Source organism: Thermobia domestica, chromosome 8 (assembly GCF_964235325.1).
Source record: "Thermobia domestica chromosome 8, izTheDome1.hap1.1, whole genome shotgun sequence".
Lineage (NCBI taxonomy): Eukaryota > Metazoa > Arthropoda > Insecta > Zygentoma > Lepismatidae > Thermobia > Thermobia domestica.
This window is the reverse complement of record NC_137461.1, coordinates 297,022,569-297,044,634: the sequence shown is the minus strand read 5'-3', so window position 1 is coordinate 297,044,634 and position 22,066 is coordinate 297,022,569. Positions and strand designations below refer to the sequence as shown.

Sequence of the window (22,066 nt, the reverse complement as noted above, 5' to 3'; positions counted from 1 at the left end):
AAACATGGCAAGAAGTCGAAAACAAACTGGAATGGAGCCCATGTGGAGATGTATTAGTGTCTAAAAAACAAAATTTGTGGGCCTTATGCAGAGTCGTTCTGAAGTGTGATTAGTGACATACTAAAAAGTCAGACTAACATATGTTTCCTGCAGTAGTCAGGCCTTTAGTATGACGCTAATCATATTTCAAAATTACTCTGCATAAGGCCCTATGAGTTTTTCTTGAATTCTCTGACATTTCATCGACCTATCATTCATACTTTCTTTTGTACGATTAATTGAAATTTCCAAGGTTTGAACGGAACACCCTATATTATCTTCTTATTACAATAGATATGTTCTTACTAAACAATGTTCATCAATTATCTAATTGTCTTATTAGTCAAGTTTGATCATTTTATTTGCACAATGTCTTACTTTCATTTGATTCTAGTAGAATTTAGCCTGCATCTGGAAAGAAGATTTGTTTAATAACTTTTTCAATGTTTGATTAGATTTTCATCATTGTTAGTTTCGTTATCTTCTATAAGCCTTCTAGAAGATTCTTTTTCTATGTTGTTTTATACTTTTCTTGTTTTTAGATGAGCCTTAATTGTATTTAATAACATATTTCGTTTATATATTGAAGATGATCTATTGTATGATTAATTACGTTGAAATTAAATGAATAAATAACCATTAAAACCGTGTGAAACTACTAAAAGTCGTATTATACTAAATCCGCCCAACTCTACGTGCCATCTTTGAAGCCTCGAAACCAGAACCATTTTATCATACTCTATCAATCTATCAATCTAGTATTAAACAACAAGTTATTATTTCACAACCTCCAAGTTACATTGCCAGCGCTTATGATTGGTTCCAAAGTACAAATATTCTGTCAGTAGATGGAATTATGAGACAGGTTTGTTCCATCTCTGGGAGGGACAACTGCAGAGCATGGCAGAATAAGAAAAAAGCTGAAAAAACTTTCCGTGCGAAGTTGTAGCTGCGCTTCTATTCCACATGAAAGGCGTTGAACTCAGAAAGAGAGAAATTTCTTTCAAATTTCCAACTTTCCGTGAAAACGTCATAAATAGCGTCACTCACATCTGCTTCTTCTTTGGAATGCGCATTTCAGTTCCACTGGAAAAGAAAAGGAACTCGTTTCGTTGGAAAGATGTTTTAACTGTTCTCTACAAGACAAAAGGCGTCTCAAAAGTCATTTCGAGACAAACGTATATAGAACACTGTCATATTGTTGAATGCAAATATTGTAGGAGAGATTCACAACGAACATTACTCGTATGTGTCTCACAGAGCACAACTTTCGTAAAGGTTAGTCAGCGAGTAGAGGGTCTGACGAAAGCTTTATAGCCAAAATTACGTTCATAAGATTAGAATTTAGCGTCCCTTTCAGCACCGAGGCTATACGAGACATGGAGCTACAGCTTCATGTGGCGTTCCAACCACATGAACTGCAGTGAACATTCGGTCTTCTACGCCAAAACTAGCCATGAGGGAGCTTGCTGAAAATGCTCAGGTGTAATATAACTTAGCTGAATTCAATTGTTATAGAAAATTAAAAATGCTTGTGGAGATTGAAAATAATGTAAATAAACAGTCTAACTACCTGAAAGCTAGAATTAACAAAGTGAAATTGAAAGTGAAAGGATTCGAAAATAAGAAATTGAAAACAGGAAGAGACACACAAATCTCAACTTTATAAACTGCTTGAATAATAAACAAATGACGTTAGTCATAGACGCTACAGACCATATTCATTTAACTGGTCAATACGTCGTCAATATGGTATTGAAATTTCAAGATTCTTCTATCCTCATTCTGTACGTTATTCTATTTATTTGTTGTGTAAAATATTGAGATAAAATGTTCATAATTACACATAGTTCATAATGCGGAGGTCTTCCTTCAGACAGGATATTCTTCAGTAATTAATTATATTCTTACATATTTCATGCTATTGTTTATAATCATCACGTAAATATTTGTTTATGCAATTACAGATTAATCTTGTCCTAGCTAGAACAAGTTGAAATCCTTGTATATGATTTAATATTAAGAGATCATTTTAATTTCTTCCCTAATTGAGTACACTATACTACCAATTCTACTCACATATACTTTTACGTAATCATTTTATTAAGTTAGGAAACACAAGAAATAATAATATTGCAGAACAAGAAGGAGGACTGATTACTGGATGTTTACATGTAATGATGAAAAAATCTTAATGATGATAAAATCTTAATGGTGATGATGATCTTAATGATAAAAAAGGAATGAGTCGATAATTCCATCTTGCAATTAAAAATGTTACATATCGTCGCCTGAAATTCAACAATTTTACATTTCGTAAGTAACATTTCACCAATTTTACAGGAGAGCAAAAAAAAAAAAAAAAAAAAAAGTTTAAAGACTAGCTTCAGCCTCATTATACACGGTATTACTTTGAGGGAATAACAGAGACATTTGTCGTGATATAGATGTTCACCATCCTATTCTGATTTTAATGATACCAAAAATTCAAAATCGCCAAAATCTGAGATACAATGGCAGCGTTGAATCTCAGACGACGACATGTTCATTCATTCTATTTAACCACTATCAAGACATTATAATTAGAAATTATATATGTAATAAATTTACAAATAAATTCACCCCTAAACGATTAACTACTGATGCATTTACCCTATGTTGTAATATATAATCACTATGGCAACTAACAGGAACTAACTTCATACTGCTGTAGTCAATTATAAGAACCCTCTGTGTTCAGATGATGTTTAACACGTGCTGAAATGAAGCATACTCCACGTATCGTGACAGTGGCACATATTGATACAAACCTCACTCGAAATAAAATTAGGCGTTAATAAATAATTCTCGCCATTTCACGCTTGACACAGCCAGTGTAATTGGTTTCACGTGTTGATAGAAACAATGTAAAAGTGATCCTTGAAACGACCGAGTAATTAGCAGGAGCCAAGCGCTACCTCCTTCATTAGCAAGCTGGAAGCACACTCCATGTAAAAGATGTAGTTGTCATTCTAATGCATCATCAAATTAGATGGATTATGAGGGAGAGATCAGTTATAAGTAAATTATCCTCTTGTACGGATGTTGACAAAAACCATCTCTGTTTCGATATACATTGGTAAATATTACTCTATGTAAATTAATTTTGTATCCACAAAACCTACCCTAGTCAAATTATTTCATCGAATACAATGGGTAGTTTCTCTCAATCATCAGAATAAGTGGCTTCAATAGACGCTTATTAATCTATAGAAATTGATCGTCACTTCTCAAACACCAATGTACATGTTTGTTTCAAGCTCAACTATCGTTCTTTCAAACTTATTATTTATATTTAATACCTTCTTTACATAAAATGTACTCTCTGTCTTTCTCTCTTTACGTACAGGGTGCGGCACAAAGAACTCCGCAGTTTCGGAGTCATGTTTATTACAAATATATTGATTTAAAATTGTATTGACACCCTTTTCCCTCGAAAATTGTAATTCTCGTATCTTATTTTGTTTTGAACTTGTTAGGTTGCCAAATAGGAACGTCCTTTCTGCCGTATCTTCTATATCCTAGACCTAAGGAAGCTTATAATCTGATTTACACTAGATAAAGGGTAATTATGGTGCTTAATTCTGGACAAAATGGACAAAATCATATATGGACGTGTGTAGCCCATAAGGGATCTTCGCATGTATATATAGATGTCTGGTGCATACGTCCAGAGTTTAAAGTTGAAAATACATAATGTTGCGTACAAGTGAAAGTGACACAAATGCAACGGTCGGCACCAAAACTGTCAAGATGATTCACAGCAAACTAACATCAACGATTTGTTTGAGAAGTGGTTTTCCCATCTGAAGCAAATGTTGGGTATGTCTGGATTGTGCTTGGAAGAAGTGGTAGATCATTGTCTTCTAAGAGACACAATGAACAGTGAACGTTGTGCTGCCTAATATTAATCAATGGAATAAGGCTCCGGAACTTATATTTAATGCAAAACAATGCACAATAGACTTTAGAATTGATCTGCCTCCCATTTTGGATAACAATCTATACGTTGTTGTCAGTGATGTAATGCTTAACTCCCCATTACATCCTTATTTGCTCTAGACCAACAAAGTGGCCTGCTAGAAGCCCTGTTACTGGGCTACACCAAAGAAGGACTTTACAAGACTTAACGATGTTGGTACTGTGGCAAGTTGGTACTAATAATTTTTACTTAGTTCGGTACCGACACAGCGGCAAAATCAAACAATAACAGGCAACTAAACTAACATTCGATGTCTAACCAAAAATAAGTTTTTAGCTTTACAGGGTAGCGAAACTCCAGATAGCTGGTAATCGTTTTCTGTTCAAGGCCTGATTGTCACCAAATTCTAATAAATTTCACTCTATTTACAATTCTGGAAGTACATAGTGTCGGAACACAAGAAAAAATGAGCATATTCTAAACTGGGAGACTTGAGGGGCGAGAACCAGACTAGATATTTAGTTAGAATTTCAAGGATATTTCGGTACAAACGGTTAGTTGGCTTATCTACGTAGCCAGCAGTGTTGCCATACTTGATACAATTGATCCAAATTCAGTCCTTTTTGTCATTCATCGGCCCGTTGGTATCACGCTGTCATGTTCAGCCCCTTTTGTGAAAAAGTTGGTATAATTCTACCCAATTCAGCATCATTTAACAAACACTTGTCACATTTTCGAAAGTATCAGTAGGACTCTTCCTACATTTCACGACTCACGTTACCCATACTTTGTGTTGGACTATTAAAAAATGTTGTTGAATATTCATTCTGTGACGTTGCACCGCATAACGCTACAAACTTTATGTGGAAAATTCGTAATTCGAGCTATCCATGAAATCAATGACGCCACGGTTGAAGGAGACGAAAAAGTAGCAATGTGGTGGGAATTTTAGCTTGAAATCTTAAAAAAAAAAAAAGTTAGAACAAGTGTTGAATATTCTGAAGAAGAGCAGCGTGTGCTCAAGTAAGTCTACAATTTATGTGTCGTTGCAAAGATTCTACACCAAAATGATAACAGCCTGAAAAATATACATTGACGTAGTTGCCTTCTTACCGGGCTCAGTTGTTTACTAGTAACACCATATCGACGAATATAAAGATGCCCGAACATTTCTGAGTTTTATAGATCTATAGCGACGCGTTGTAACAAAATTTATGTATAGGTCTAAAGTTAAATCAGGGACGATCATATGTGGGAAAAATATTTATCTCTTTTAGTTTCGTGTTATAAAGGCATGTTCCATTGGTTTCCATAGAATTGTACCACTGGTATAAAATAATGAATTTAACCCTTTTTGTTTCAATTTGGTATTACTTTTCAGCCCCCTCTAAGAGCTAGGACTGTGGGAACACTGGTGGCCACTATAGTAAGTGCGCCTCGAGGAAGAGTATCTAAGTGATGACGGTATACAGAACTCATGGTAAAACAACCTGAGCGAAAAGTGATATTGAACGGAAGGAAAGGAATCATCCAGCATTGAAGAAAATTATAGCAAAGGAGTATACAGTGATGCGGAGCTCAACGCTTGAACATTCTATTGCGACAATCTTAGTCGGACGCGAGTTGCATGCCCTCAACATCCGCAGTCAGGTTGCAATTTCCAAACCTATGAGCACAAGTTCTCAGGAGCGCATGGAGAACGAAAATTTAATAAGGTGAAAATTTTTTGCAAAGATGAATAATAATAATCATAATACTGAACATGATTAAAGTCAAAGTAAAGACCCCGAAGACATTCAGCATGACGATGTAAAAACACCTGCCTTGGAACTCACTTTAATTTTATTTTAAAGGTAAATGTTTATACAAGTGTTAAGAAGTGGAAAATAATAACAATAATAACAATAAAGGGTTTGAGAGCAGAAAATAATTCATGACTGTTATATATAAGGAAAATTTGATGTCTGTTCTAAGTCACACAAATTAATATTTAATATAAAACTAGCTTTGATGATAATTTTATGAGATATTAACTTGTTTGACTTGGAACAGACTTCAAAGTTTCTTTATAGATAACAGTCATGAATTATTGTCTACTTTAAAGCACTTTATTGTAATTATTTTCTGCTTATATACAGGGTGTTAATGAACTATACCGACAAACTGTAAGAGGTGATTCCTCATATCAAAATAAGAGAAAAAGTTCATATGGAGCTATAGCGAAAAATGCATAGTTTCAGAGCTAGGACTGTCCAAAATCGAGAAAAAGCTAAATTTTAACAGGCCCTATTTCGAATTCCAGAAATTGTCGATGGTGATCCTTATCAGCATAAAGGAACCCATGCATACACAATTCAAAAGTGCATATTTCATCGATTTTCAATAGGTGGACAGGGTATTTCCTACAGGGTGTAATTCTCAGATATGCTCTCAATAGAGTTTTCAGATATACCCTGATTTCAAAGGGAGTCCAAAGTAGGCAAGAGTTAAGCTTTGACAACAATGGACATCCAATGTTTTGAAGGGAAGTCGGAAATGTTAGGTACCGGCAGCTCTGTTTTTTTTTTTTTTTTTTTTTTTTTGTGTGTGTGTGTGTGTGTGTGTGTTCGGAATAAAGTGTGATGCGATGTATTTCGTCACGGTATCACGTTTTCTTCACTTATAAACGTGAAAGAAAACAGCGCAGCATTTGTTTTCCCGAGTACGAGAGACCGTGCTGCTGACGATCCTTAATACTTCCAACATCGCGCCAAAGGATTATGTGTTCACTGCTATCAAGGCTTATCGTTTGAGTACTTTGGACTAATCATAAAGTCAGAGCATATCTCAAAATCCTGTTGATGGCATGTCTGGGAATTTTACCCTACAGGGAGTACTTTGTTAATGATTACGTGGATACTTAAGTGGCCATTTGCTTCTGTGAACCAGATTTTTTTCGGGCCAATGGTTCAATTTTTCAGGGCCCCAACCCACATTGGTTGGCTGTTGAGACGTCGTTTCATGAACGGGATGAACCTTAACACCTCCCCTGTCCGTCCAATTTTCACACTTCAATATTATTGGACAATTGTTATCACTTCTGCATCTCAAACTCCGGAGCAGATATTTTCGTCTACTCTCACTGACGGAACCGAGTGCCACACTGCCTAAAACTATTCATGACTTATACGCCTGTATTCCACAATGAATCACTGTTGCTGTATAGGCAGGCTACGCTGGTCTGCGCAATATTAACCAGATAACTTAAATTTCTGCAGGTATTTCCATTATTTTGATAAACAGCTGTATGTACAAGAAGTGTTAGTGCTAAATGTATCCAAGGACTCATTATGTAACATATATTTTATTACAAGCAGTAAGTACTGTACAGAACACGTCATACAAGATATAAAGTTAATGACTTGCTATTGTAGCTGTTTGACGTACCTTTTGAGGGAACAGTAAGCTGTTCTGGTGGCGAGCAATCTGAATAAATAAATAAATAAATAAATAAATAAATGGTCAGCCATTTCGAAAAGCAAATGGAGGAAAATTACACTTATTAACCAATAGAGTCAAAGCCGTTGGTATATGAAGTTCAATACTATATTGAACAGATCAATGATGTGGAAAAATGGGCATTTTCTGGTTTTAACCGAACCTTACAACAAGAAATTGTCGAAAAATAAACATTTACCATATTAACATATGCATACAAATAACACGCAGGTTCTCAAAAAATAGGAGCTTAGATGCTTTATCCAGCTTTTGTGTAATTCTGTGTATGCAACTGGATCAAGTAGAACCTCAAGATACTTAATGAAGTATTCTTATTCTAGCGAACTTAACAAATAGAACAAAAATTATTAAGAGTCTTCATCCCGGCGAAATTAAAATACCGCTAATTTTACAGTAATTATGTGATATCTTCAAATAGATAAAATATAATTGAAATATGGAACAAGAGCGCTCTAGGCAATATTATTTTGCGTGAGGTACCGTTATCACAAGTCACCTAGTGGCTTTCCGTTTTCAGCTGTTTAGAAACGCGAAAATAAATGCCGATTTTCAAAATGGCTCGAAATCGAAAGCAGATAAGTGAGTGGTAATAACGGTTTCTTATGTAAAATAATATTGTCTAGGGCGCTCTTGTTCCACATTTCGATTATCTTTTATCTATTTGGAGATATCACATAATTACTGTAAAATTAGCGGTATTTTAATTTCGCCGGGATGAAGACTTAAAAATATGAACTGTTGGCATTTTCGAGAAACTTTTAACACGAAGAGTGAATGTAGCAAATTTTAGAAAAAAAAAAAAAAAACTTGCAACAGAGTTCATACACAAAGTTTCTTCTTCTTTTTCTTAAATTTTCACTTTCCCCTTCCGATACCTGTATGCTAAGGACTTTATGGAACAGACGCTTCTGCCTCTTAGTCTCTGTTTTCTCTCCTCACTTTTTCTTTCGTTTTTATCCCCTCTCTCTTATTCAATTTATTCCCCTTAAGCTGGGGGCGAGGCATTTTTCTTAATAGTGTGTTACTTTATTTAAACGTGTTCTTAATCTGACTTTTTTTTATTTATATATTTTTTTTACTACAACTCCATCCACTTCAGAAGCATAACTTTAATTACGCTCAACTCTAGGCATAGGAGCCAAATATACGGTTCTGATTGGTTGAACTTATTTGTTTCTAGCCACGTAGCATAGATATAGCATAAATCAAACGCTAGCTGCTGTCGGTCCTGGTAGTCGAGCATGATAGCGTACGAAATAGTAATGAGAATCGCTTTTGGTGAAAGTTAAAACCCAGCCCCAGGAAAGTTTTTTTTAAACTTTCATAACATTTTTGTCATTAAAACAAGATAGAATAATACTCTTTGTTTTCCCTTGTACGTAATATATAATGCATAAAAAGTAATTTAGTTACGTTGCGAAACATCTCGAACGTCAGCGAGTGAATGGGGTTAGAAGCTCCGCAGTGCTCGTCTTGCCCTACCTTGACTCCATAATAATACCACGTGACATTACGTCATAGTCGGGTGATGCAACTTCGATGTTAATCTAACCTCACACGCTTCCTTGTGACAACTTAAAACAATTGACTAGGGTAGCGCGTGAAAAAATATATGCACTTCAGTACAAGAAAATACATTAAATAATTTTAAAAAACACGGACACAATAGTGTTGAGTCTGTTTAGGTCTTAGTTTGCTATACGTCGTTGTCTTACTTTTCAGTTAGTCTTTTCTTTTCTTTATCTTCTGTCTTGTTTCTCTGATATCTTCTTTCATCTGTAAATGAGTTTTCTATCTAACTCTTGTTTCCCTCGTGTTTGACGTTTTCATTATTTCTTTTGGTGGTTTCTTAAACACGAGACGTGTGCGGAAAATAATTACCGTTTAAAAGAAATCCTAAAAGACGTTTGTTCATTCCAAATTTATTCGTACATAAAAGAGCACAACTTAAACTATTTTTTGACCTAGTTCCCACCAATGTTCAAACACTTGTCAGATCAGGTGACCGACTTGTCCAATCTTTCCAAGTGTCCGGCAAGTACGCACCGTTTCGTTTGAACACCACTGTAGCGCTAGTGTTGGTGTTCCGTGCCCGCGCATGCGCACTCGTTTGACTGATTCATTGCTTTCACCCACACTGACACCAGTGCGGTTGACTTCACGTGAGTGTACTGTGTCCTGTCATCATTTATAATGTTAAAAACAATTGCTGAACCCGCCGACTGTGAGAATCGTTCTGTTATCCGGTTTTTCAACGCAATACGCCGGCGGAAATTCATCCTCAAATTGTAGAGACTTACAGTGAAAGACTGACTACCACTTGTTCCTTCACCTGAAGCGCTAGCTCGGCGGTAAGCGCTATAAAAGTGACGACGACGAAAAAAAACCGTTGTGGAGTTATGGTTGTTATCAATGGTGCGATGTTTCGTTGAGGAAGGTTTCGAAAAGTTGGTCACCCGCTCTGATAAGTGTTTGAACATTGGTGGAAACTATGTCGAAAAATAATTTAAAGTAAGCTATTTCATGTAAAAATAAATTTGACTTGAACAAATCTGTTTTAGTATTTTTTTTTAAACGATACTTACTTTCCAGACATGCCTCGTATCTTTGATATCTCACTCATCATTTGTTATCTGTTTCCTGCCTTCTTTTCTTTCATATATTGGATTAACTGAGTGATCTGATCACTCGAGTAATTCTACTACATTAAATAGGCAAATATTGTCGAGGCATTCGGTATTTTGTATTCACCTCACAACTTCACAAGTATCATACAGATGTACACAACGCTTACCAAGGACCGACGCCATCAACCAGTATCGAAAAAGGGACTTTACAAAGTAAAAGAAACACTTGTTTTCAAGTTCTACAAAGAATAAACGTAGACATATATAGGACAAGTCAAAATGATGGTCCCGATTTCAGAAATGTATTCTGTAAAATCTAATAAATATACACCATGTTATTGAGTTGATTTTGAATTTAATGTCCCTTTGAGTACTGAGGCTATATGAGACGTGGACCTACTGATTACCTTGGAATCCGAACCACATGAGCTCCCGCTGGGAATTGAACCCGGTTCTCCCACGCCAAAGGCGCGGATGCTAACTGCTTAGCCACGAAGGAGTTCTAACATATGTTATGGTGGGACGAGTGAATACGTTTCTAATGTGTAGCAGATCAGCGCGACTCTTCTGGTTTTCCAATCGTAATAGACTATTCTCTCAATGTTATTCAATATTCTTGTAATTCAATTCAACAACATCTTTTCAATAGTGTTGACTCATTACTTACTATTAAGCTTTGCTTCTGCTTTTGTCTAAATCATTACCGTGTAGTATTTATAGCTAAATACAATCATCTCATCAAAGTACTCCTTATTGAAAGTTGAATTTTTAATGAATCAAAGATAAGATTGCTTTTAACTTGATACTCGCGTTAAATTAACCTAAGCAGTCCCTACTAGACAAATCGCACTCAGTAGTTTCACATACTTGTGATTGTAAGAGCTAAGGGGTCATAGATATATTTTCACTTTGTAATTTTAACTTTTAAGAAACAATTCTCTGGACATAACATTCCACTTATTTCCTGTATTCAACACTTTTCACAAATCCTTTTTAATGTAAATATTACCTGTAGACCTTCTCTGCTACAAATAACTTTTGTATCTATTTTTAAAATATTTACAATTTTAAACAAACATTTCATAGGTTGTTTCAACTTCAAAACCAATACACAAAATTTAACTCAAATGGATTCGTAACCAACACTCGAAAAAAAAAAAGAAAATTATCAACTTTATTAAAACTGTATCCAAATTACCATCATTCTTTGGGAATAAAGATTACGAAGAAATTGGTGAGTCTTTTAAATATTAATAGTTCAAGAAGACTTAAGAAGGGTACAAAACAATAAAGAAGTGGAAATTAAGAATTTAGGTGATTTCAGATAACAACATTCATTTTCGTTGGTCAGAATACCTCCAAACCATGTATGTACACATTTACATTATGGGTGCAACCATGAAATGATAACAAATCCTATAAAAACGATTGTTATAATTAATTGTCCACTTTTACTAGGCGTTGTTGCACAAGAGAGTTTGTTTCGTGAACCAGTGTGAAATGTGGTGCCAAGGGAGTTACTCTGAGGGATAGGACGCCGAAATGGCAGCAGTGGGCGCTTCATAATTATTATATAATTATACACTTTATAAATAATAATAATAAAAACAAATACAAGTGCATCATATGACGAACACTTTTCATATTACTTAAACTTTATACCTCAGTTCCATGATTGGAGGTACATAAAAAGAGTATATTGCCCCTTTGTTACCGAGAGCGCTCACATTGAGTACCACGAAGCTAAATAATGACAAACGACTTCGTTCAAATCGACACCAGGACCAGAGGAGCGGGAGAGATCGCTACTCGCAAGCGATGAGATGAATATTTCTGTTCTCGTTGTTTGCCTTTTAGTCAGTTTAATATTGAAAAAGACTAAAATATAAAGGCTAGTAACCTCTCTTGGTAGTACGAATTCCTGGATCCTTGCAGAAAATTATTTTAGAAAATTAATTTGCATTTTTAAATATCTTGCGAATTAAATAATATGCCAAGTTGAACCCAGAGTAAATTTAAGAACCTAGTCGACAATATTTTGAAAATTTATTCGCTAAATCTATTAATTCAAAACTGAAGAATTAAATTTAAGCGTAATGATTAAAAATAGATGTATCAATTCATAAAAAAATGCAAAAAAATGTTATATTAGAAGGAAAAGTATTCCCAATTATCGCATGCTACATTCCTATTTTAATTACAAATGCATTCTGTCCTCCAACGACAAAGATTTGCTACTTCATTCTGTTTAGAAATGTTATTTTTCTTGAGATAAACAAAGTGTGAACCAGTCGACCAGTGTGAAAAGATGCTTTGGAGTGGCTTGATCGAATTAGATCAAACAAAAATGATTGATCGAATAATGATGTATTATTAGAATATTTGTTCGAATTAATGAATCATTTCAATTTTAAGAGCTCTAGTAGAAATGCAATAGAAACTTTGACGTCTCTGAGTTGATGTTTGTGATAAATTCCAGGACTAGTTTTCCTCACATGTAGTTTTTAGTGGCAACTAATTTCAATATAATAACCAGATTATATTATTAAATCCTAATGAAAGAAAGGAATATTTATGTGAATGTTCTACTAGGCCCGAAACCAGCCACTGAGTTCTTTTTGGGGGGTGGGGGGGCATAAATATGTTAGGGCTGGCCAAGTCATCGAAAATTCTCTTACAAATATCTAAATTGTGTTTTTGTGTTGAGGTCTGGAGGGGCACGAAAAGTTCAGGGGAAGCTAGGCCCCCTCTAGTTGCGGGCCTGTGCTCTACCATTAGTAAATGCATTTTAAATCAAGCTTCTTGGAAAAGAATGCAACTGAAACGTCAAAATATGAGAGAAGTGTTCTTCAAAGGCGAAACACAAAATATGAGTAAGATTGCTCAATGTATAAAGACTGCAAGTGTTTTGTAGGCTTATTCGAGACCATTTTAAATAGGTAGCTATGTAATCTAACTAAAAGTTTGATTAGATATATTTTGAAATTCCAATTTCAACTATTTCTGCAATGCTACTGTATTTGTTAGGAGTTTTGTGAAACAAGCTGTTATGGCTCCAAGTCACGTCTTGGCGTCGTGAGAATCTCAGAAAAGAGAAGCCTCCAGCCACTGGAGAACTCTCTGCTGGAGATGGAACCACTCCGCTGAAATAACAAAGCTGCCACAAAGAAAATAACGTCTAATGCTTTGCTACAAATGTAAATCGTGTTAACTTTAGTGTAACAAATCTTCTTCTCGTCTACCCGCTCAGCACTTTCTCTACCATTCGCTACTCTTCACAGTAGAAGAAGGATCTACCACTTAAGGTATATTTTATTCATTATCAGTATCAACAACAACCGTTATTAAGCCACTGCTGGATGAAAGTCTCTCCAGTTCTTCTTTACACTATTCATTTTGCACAATTCTTTCCCATTTTCAGTGTTCGAAGTGGAAAAAAAGCAGAGGCGGTATGTTTTATTATGATTTTGACTCAACATACCGGCTATTTAGATATTGTCTTGATCATTGAAAAAACAGAGATGGTATGTCCTCATTATAGAAAAACCAGAGGTGGTATGGCATACCACCGAATTCCGTCTCACTTCGACCATTGCCCATTTTAGTTCACTGCTTTTCTGATTTCGTCACTCCACATTGTATGACAACGTTTCCTAGGTTATTTTTTGTCTCCTGGTATCTAGTTGTGAGTTGCTTTTATCCTATTTTTTCTTGTAGTTTGTCCGGCCACTTTAGAGTTGTTATTTCCACGATAATGTTGGAATTAGGATTGGGACAGAAGTGCTTACAAATATGAGTATGTCCTATATGTAGTTAAAAAGACATAGTCTGTGCAAATAGGATACAGAATTATGATGGATGTTTGCGATATGAATTATCATGAAGATATTGTGGAAATTAAATATGTAATAGCTGTTGACAGGATAAGGATGAATTGTGATAAGTAAAGAGTGCACTGGGCACATAATAATAATAAAAGTGTATTGAAGAACACAAGTATTTATTGTACATACAGAAAGATTAATGTAGTTGCTAATAGGATTAGGCTTATACTGTACAGTTATAACAGTTAGATTAGCAGTAATAAACATTTTAAGTATATAAACAGATAATATCTGTGATCTTCGTGATCCATGTAATTCTCTTTCCACCTTCGTAGCACACATATCTCTCCATGGTTTACTTGTAGCTGGAGACGCTGAATATCTAAATTGTTAGTGTTCGCATTTTCGATCGATATTTCAAAATATGGATCAAGTCTTGTCCCATCTCGATTCCAGAACAATTCTTTCTCTTCTCGTCTGAATTTAGGAAAAGTTTTTCTTGCCTCGTTTTGTGAATGTATGACCTGATTTGTTCTTAATTTTATCTACGAGTTATTAATATGCTTCCGCTTCACGACACGTTCAATATTGAAACCATATTTTTTATTGAAGTATAATGACTTGGGTATCTTTAATTGTTCATAAATGCTTCTCGTTGTGTTCGTATAATCATTTTATCAATTTATTGGTTTTATAGTGTGAAGTATTTAACGTTAAAACAGTGTTTGAGTATTGTCCCTGATATCTGAGAAATTTCTTGTTTCTTCTCGATTATCTTCTCGGAAACAAGACGAGCATTGTCATGTTCTTCTCTCCTCGACTCTTGTCTCGTTTTCAAAACGAGAATCAAGAAGAAACGAGAAATGTCTTGTCTCGTACAGCAGCACTAACTAAATAGATTTATGTCTGTTGTGTAGTGCTTTCTTCCATCTTCCAACAACAAGTCGCACAATCTTTTCCTTTATAGCTTCGATTCCAGGGGCGGATCCAGGACCGACTTCTGGGGGGGCGGTGGGTTGTCATAATGCTACTTTTAAGGGCTCCAAACTCTGGGATGGATATTATTTATATATATAAAACAAGAAAGTTTCCTCTTCTGGGGGGGGGGGCGATTGCCCCGATTGTCCCCCCCCTGGATCCGCCCCTGTTCGATTCCCGGTGAGCGCACTCGGTCGAAAAAGTGTGAACAGTTTTCTGAGGTCAGCCATCTTGAATGAGATTTTCCTGTGTTTTCCTCATTCCCACCAGGCAAATGCCGGAGTGGTACCTAACTATAGGTCCCAGGCCACATCCTTCCTTCCCGAATCCTTTCTTCTTTCCCTTTCCCGGATCCGCGGTAGTTCAGTGGTAGAGCATTCACCTCTGGTGTTTGGCGTCCCTGGTTCGATCCTAGTTCGCGCCAAGTGAACGTGGTAGACAAACACCGTGTGAGTGGGTTTCCTCGGGGTTCTCCCGTTTTCTCCCACTTTATCATTCCATCATTTTCATTCATTTCTCATCATTACCGTCTTCCTTAGTCTGACCGGCATAACCGTGGAACCTCAAAGATTTCATTCTATTTTCTCCTTTCCTTTCCCCCAATAATGTGCTCACCGAGGGTCGTCATCCCTCATACGTGACGAGCTAAATAGCCATAGATGTCGTAGCCCCAGAAATCTAAATCCTAAATCCTAAATCTTTCTTTATAGTCTTTATACGATATTTAGCAATAAAACGTTGGCTTTGATTCACCAAATCATTCCAGTCAAAGAATCAAGTGACTGACGTCACATTTTATTTGGAATGGCTTTAGTCATTCAATTGATAGATGACTTCATTGATTCTTAAATGCTTATTTGATTGCATTTTGTTTTCTTTTCTCGATACATTTTTTTCTGTCGCTGGTTACTGTTAACGGATTAATTAGATTCTAACGGCTCCGATTCATGAACGAAAGAATATTCTCCCTGCATAATTTAATTTTCTTTTAACAGAAGTAAAAAAAAGCGTTTAGAAATCACTTGTTTATCTTTAGGGGACCTATGGAAGACTCCTTCCCTCGCTCTACATGCACAGACAAATAAGTTACCAGAATGGAGATGATTCAATTACTTATGTTATTTGCCCGCTCTTGCATCCTTCTTCTTAAGCCGAAAGAAATTACTAGTTATACACGTTTTAAATTCAGATAAACAAGAAACGCTTTACTACTTTGAATTTCGTTATTAAGCAAATGAGGAATATTTGTGTTTGCACCCTCAGACGGATTTTAAATCATAGCCAGCCAGATATAATTCGTTTATGGAGAAAGACAAATAAATTTATCAATTAAAAACAAATTACTGCCGTGACTGAAGAAAGACATTTTTAATATTTTATTTGCTTTAGCTTTTAATATTTCTTCGAAGAGAGAATTTATTAGTTTTATGAGCAAATAGAGTATATTTTTGAAGAAATGAAAATCAAATAAAGTGAATGCAATGACAGGCAGCCGTCAATATGGTCTAAAATTATCATTTAATGGAATAATATAGTTGAAAAGGTAGTGATAAATGGAGCATTACACTTTCTTTCAGAGTAAAGCTTCTAAAGTACCTGCAGGACTACATCTGTCTTAAATGTTTATCAGCGCAGTGGCTCAGTGGTAGAATACTTACGTCTGTAGTGTGGAATCCCTGGTTCGTTCCCCGGCCAAGTAACATTTGCATTTATCAGCAGAATCTATCCACGAAAACTATTATACTCATCTCCACCTTCTTACAGTGAAATGCACGTCAAAGTGTATTTTACTTTACGTATATATTTTACTTAATCAGGGGTGCCCACAAGGGGGGGCTATGACGCAAGCTGTGTCATTGAAATATTTGGGGGGGGGGGTAAAAATCTATATAAATATGTTTGAGGGTGTGTAAAAATTAATCGAAAAGATTTTTTTTTCATGGAAGAACACCTACGGATAGACAATTGAGGGGGGGGGCGTCATGGACATGAGGGGGGGTGGGCACCACTGACTTAATGCATACTAATTAACATTTTCTAATTGAATGTTAGATATCAGTTGATGCGTATTGATAATTTATGTGACAATACTTCAATGCACTCGAACTTTGAAAGAGCTTCCACATAGCTAAATAATTAGTATTTTCGTCCACGGCTGTCGGTGCGAGCTCATGTGTTTCAAATTTCACATGACTCAAGGTTCATGTCTCACATAACCTCGACGCTGAAAGGGAAGTTACACAAAAAGAAAATAAAAGAAAAAAATCTTGAATGTTCAAACGATTAGGATGAAACTAAATACCACTGGAGTCAAATAAAAACTTTCATTTGACAATTTGAATTTCGAATGAGAGTTGAAAGGATGTTGATTGATAATAGTGCTTCGTTTGGTGCGTTAGACGCTGGAATACATTTTGTCAGAATGACGTTCCTTGAGCAGCAGAAGAAGCGAAGAAAATGGGTGGATTATTCGGGCTTCTCTCTGCAGCCAGTGTTTTTCGTTCTGAGGCTAAAAGCTGTGGGCAAACCGACACTGAAACGGTTATCCTTGAAAATCTGCAAAAGATGTCGCCTGAACCATCTGTTCTGAGCAGGTCAAGAGCTCTTGGACAAATGTACAAGGATTAGCTTGTCATTAATCATCCATCCATTGGCGACGGAGCTGCATCGCTACAAGAAATTTAAATTTCTCTCTCTCTCTCTGAGGCGGGGAATAAAAGGGTCTCCTCTACTTTACACAATGCATTGATCCCTTAATGCGATATTCGATCGAAGCAGCTGAAAGCCTCCTCCTTCGCCTCAAATCCTCTCGGTTGTTACCACAAATTGTTCTCAATTTCTCCATCTCTTTAGTTTTTTCGCTGCTCTTTCTTTTTTCCAAGGGGACGTCTTGAAGCAAGGATTTGACGGGCAAAATGCAGGCAATGAGGGTCGGCGGTAATGGCTGCTCCATTTGAGTGGATGGGCTCGCGAGGGTTATTGGGTGCTTGCAGTGATTAACGAGCGACGGCGAACGAACAAAATGAATGAAATATGTTCTGCTCTCACTTCTTCAAAAGTTCTTTCTTTTCTTTCCAGTCTTTCGGTTTAAAAATTGTGATTTTAATGGAATGTTAGTTGTTAATTGGAGACGCAACTTCACAACGCTATAGGGATAAAAATTCTCCCCATTTACAACCTAATTATTCCTGTAAGATTCTGAAGCAACTGGGGAATAACTAGGAACATTAGAAATGGGGTTTCAAGTAGGAACCTGGTGGTTGTTCACCTTACGTGTTTTTAAAAAGTTTATTTCACTTTTTCACACCACCACACGAGCAAAGTGCTCAGCTTTGTTTTATGATTTATTGCTGCTACGCGTTCACATTCTGTTATGCGTTTCGTATTTCTATAGCCAAGCTGCTCAACTTCCTAATAATGACTTACATTTAGCGCAGAATTGTTTGTATTATAATGAGGAAAGGTAAAGGTACAATCACTATTCGAGACAGGCGAATGTGACTCAAGGTGAGGTCGGCCGTATATTGAGCAGAGGACAGAACGCCCGGGCTGAGGATCAGTACTGTGAGCAATGTAACAAAGCCTCGTACCATGTATTCACTCGAGCTCGTGTTGTTGGACAAAGACCTCCGCAACGTTCTGAGTGAGTAACAAAATTAATGTAGTCAAGCTCCTCTCTCTTCTGCCTCAATTTTACTGGCTTTCCTCCGGTCAAAATATATGCTGGACCATAGTTGGCGCCTGGAACCAATCAACCGTGTTATACAGGGTATTCCTGTATATTTCAATTATCTTATAGTTATAGATATCTGTATTTAAAAAAAAAAATGTTTCGTGTGGAATATTGTATTGTATGAAGCGGAAACATAGACATTACACAAAAATGAGGAAAAACGACTGAAGCTTTCGAAATGTGGGTGTGGAGAAGAACGGAGAGAATTATCTGGGTCAGAAAACGAATGAGAAGGTGTTAGAAACGGCTAGAGAGAAAAGTACAATTTTAGATATTATTAAGAAGAGGAAGAGAAACTGATTGGGACATTGTCTGAGAAGGAATTGTAACATGAGTGCTAGAGGGGAGGAGGTGAAGTAGTCCACAATTAATAGACGATATCAAAACAGAGAGAAAAAGTCGTGGAGCATGGAAGCTTCTCCGCTGCAGCAAGTGACCTGCCAATAATGACAGAATATCTATGATGATGATGATGATATATTACTCATTACACGGATATTATACATTATTCGGATATTAGTCACTATCCAGATATTATCCATTATAAGTGTATTATTCCTTATCCGCTATCCAGATTATCCATATCGTAAAAATGGATACCGCATAATTTGTTAGTGGTTTTAGAGAGACAGATTGAAGTATTCGAGAATAGAAGGAGAAATAAATGCCATGTCCACTGGAGATTGAACCTCAGCTGTCTGGTTGGCAGAGACGCCTTACTGATCACGCTAGATGGCTCGTCCAGTACTCATAAATGATAAGACATTCTGACCTTAGTTTATATTTATTCTATGATACAAGAAGAAGCAGTGTCACACGTCACCCACGCGAGGTAGTTTGGTTTGTATTTCGTAATATTTTCTCAATGAATATTGAAACCAGAGGTATTAGTAAATTTTAACAGCTTTTGGTTTTAATAAACAAATTAAAGTGAAGATGAAGTATAGTTTTGGAACGCTTAATTGATTTCAAAAAAACGCTTCTCACTATCTACCACCATTTTTGCTCTATAACATTAAAACGAGAAATGATTAATTTCTATCATTCCCGGTCTGGATATAATCTACTAGCAAACTCGATTCCTTACATAGACCCTGGCGTCATGAGCAAAATTGATGCTTATCCATAAACAATTTTTAAGATTTTTTTTTTTTTTTTACTTCCTTCACGGATAGACAAAGTAAATACACATATAAAAAGGAGTCTCGGTAGACTAAACGCCTTAAAGAACAATAAAAATGGTGGCAAGTTTGATCCGGGCATCTATATTAACGATTAACCTGTTAGTTCAGATAAAAGAGCAGTAACGATATTTGAGTATAACCAAAGCTCTTTTTTGTTAGGGGCTGCTCGGTCTCTGGTACCGGTAGATGCCACAGTATAAACGTTATCATCGCGCCTGATTAGAGTCATGGTAAGCGGTCTCTATCTACCAATATGATGACACGAGTTCTATTCTCGGAGAGGGCACGAATTATTTAATCCTTCTACCTTAGTTGAAAAGCTGTTCGGGGTCTCAATCTTTATTAAATGGAAAAACCTGGAGGTCAAGAGGCGTAAAAAATTGAACCTGATTCGAGTTACTTCGATCCCTTCTTACGAAAAGAATAAAATGCTTGGAAGATGCTAACAAAAGAAAGATCAAACAGATTCTATCAATGACATCTCGCAACGTATGATAGATGATATATTGCAAACGATAGGAATCGATTTAATAAGTGCCCAATAGAAGAGAAGAAACACAATTTTCGTGCCGAAAACATCTTTTCTAATAGAGAAAAATCAACTTTCCAAGACGAGAAATTATTTTGGCCACAAACTTTTAGAGACCCTCAATACTTGTTTCGTGGACAATTCTAACATACCTGTAAATTAAGTGAGCTGTTACTAAATTCTCGCCGGAAGACGTTAAAAGCAATGAAGGACGAAAAATATATGAAAAGTTCTGTACACATCATATGCTACCCATGGCATGATATGTCCTCTACAACGGCAAATTCATCTTATTATTCACAATATATTTTCTGAAGTGTAGTAGCCAAGACGGTGCTTGGAAAAGTTCCAAAAATCCCTTGATAAGTTTATTGGAGAAAAGTTTGTTTCGTTCCACAGTTCGGATACGAGATCGTCGCTTTATTTTAAATATACAAGATTTCAATTAATTAGTAGAAGTTTCCAAATTGCAGATATAATGTTGTCATTCAGTGACTTTTAATCAAATCTTTATTAAACTGGTTTTGCCAAACTCCAAACTACAAACTATGATGGCCCATAACTGGGAACAAAATACTTACACACATAGTATTTCAGAAGGTTGTCTAGTAGGTCCAGGACTATTAGCGTGAAAAGTTTGATTCAAATTAATTCGCTTGAATTCGTGTTTTGTTTTTCGAAGATGAAACTACGTTGATGTTCCGAAACTCGGAAGCCTAAATGTGCAACTGTAAACCACTTTTTATTTCATATACATATTAAGCTTCATATACATACAAAATCTACTACCAAGTTCGATAAGGACCGGAAAAGTTTATTTGAATTCATACATCATATACTGCCCTTGGCTTTTCAGGGGCCGGGCGGAGAGAATTATTGAAGGACGAAAAGTAACATGAAATTGTTAATTGAATGTACGCCTGCGACTTCATGCAACCCGCTGTTCATACACTTTTTTTCGGGTTTCAGAACGTCTTGGCAACAGATTAACAAATTACAGAACTACGTACGTGGGCCTATTATATAGTAAACTGGCTGAGATAACCTTTCTTCGGACGGGGAGAATAGATTTATGAAAAGTACTGAACCCTCTTCCTCCCCCCCATAGGATACGCTTTCATGGAAAGTGTAATCATAAGATCCATCGAGATATTCTATTTATGACAAATTTTGAACCCCCATAGCCTCTTCAGAATACGTTTTTTATTTAAAGAGACATTATGAAAGCAAAGTTTGTCATTTGAAATGAGTCAACCGTTTTCTCGTGATACGATCATAAACAAAAGATAATGTCGATTTCAATTTGGCGGAAACAATTACAGAAATTGCTTCTTTCCTTATTAGAATCTGAATTTTGGATAATTTGGGAGACATATGTAATATTGACAATCTCATCGACATTTTCCTCCTCATTGGATTCAAACTTGACAGGGAGCAACGCTGAAAACTATACATTTGCCTCTAGTTGGCCAACCGGCAGTTTTTTATTCTTTTTGCATCACCTCTTCCAAGCCTCTTATTTATGATACTTGATGAGCAACGCTTTAGTCTTTGCTTCTATCAGAAAATAAAGAGCTCAGTAGAATATACAACGACGAGGAACGTCTTCAGCATTGCTCTTGTCAATTCCATGACCAACTGACATGCCTTTTATTCACAAAACTTCGCCTTTAATCTTATTAAAATTGTCGTT

At 36.1% G+C, this 22,066-nt stretch overlaps 1 protein-coding gene across 3 annotated transcripts in view; it reads right to left on the bottom strand.

Annotated features, from left to right (window-relative positions):
- Positions 1-22,066, bottom strand: part of LOC145693736 (uncharacterized) — a 627,490-nt gene that overhangs the window by 90,415 nt on the left and 515,009 nt on the right. The window contains exon 4 of one of the 3 annotated variants that reach the window (XM_081770031.1): positions 7,427-7,465. The exons of the other annotated variants lie outside the window; for them this stretch is intronic. The gene's annotated coding sequence lies outside the window, so the exon portion shown is untranslated. The remainder of the gene's footprint in view (positions 1-7,426; positions 7,466-22,066) is intronic. 3 annotated transcript variants of the gene reach the window in all.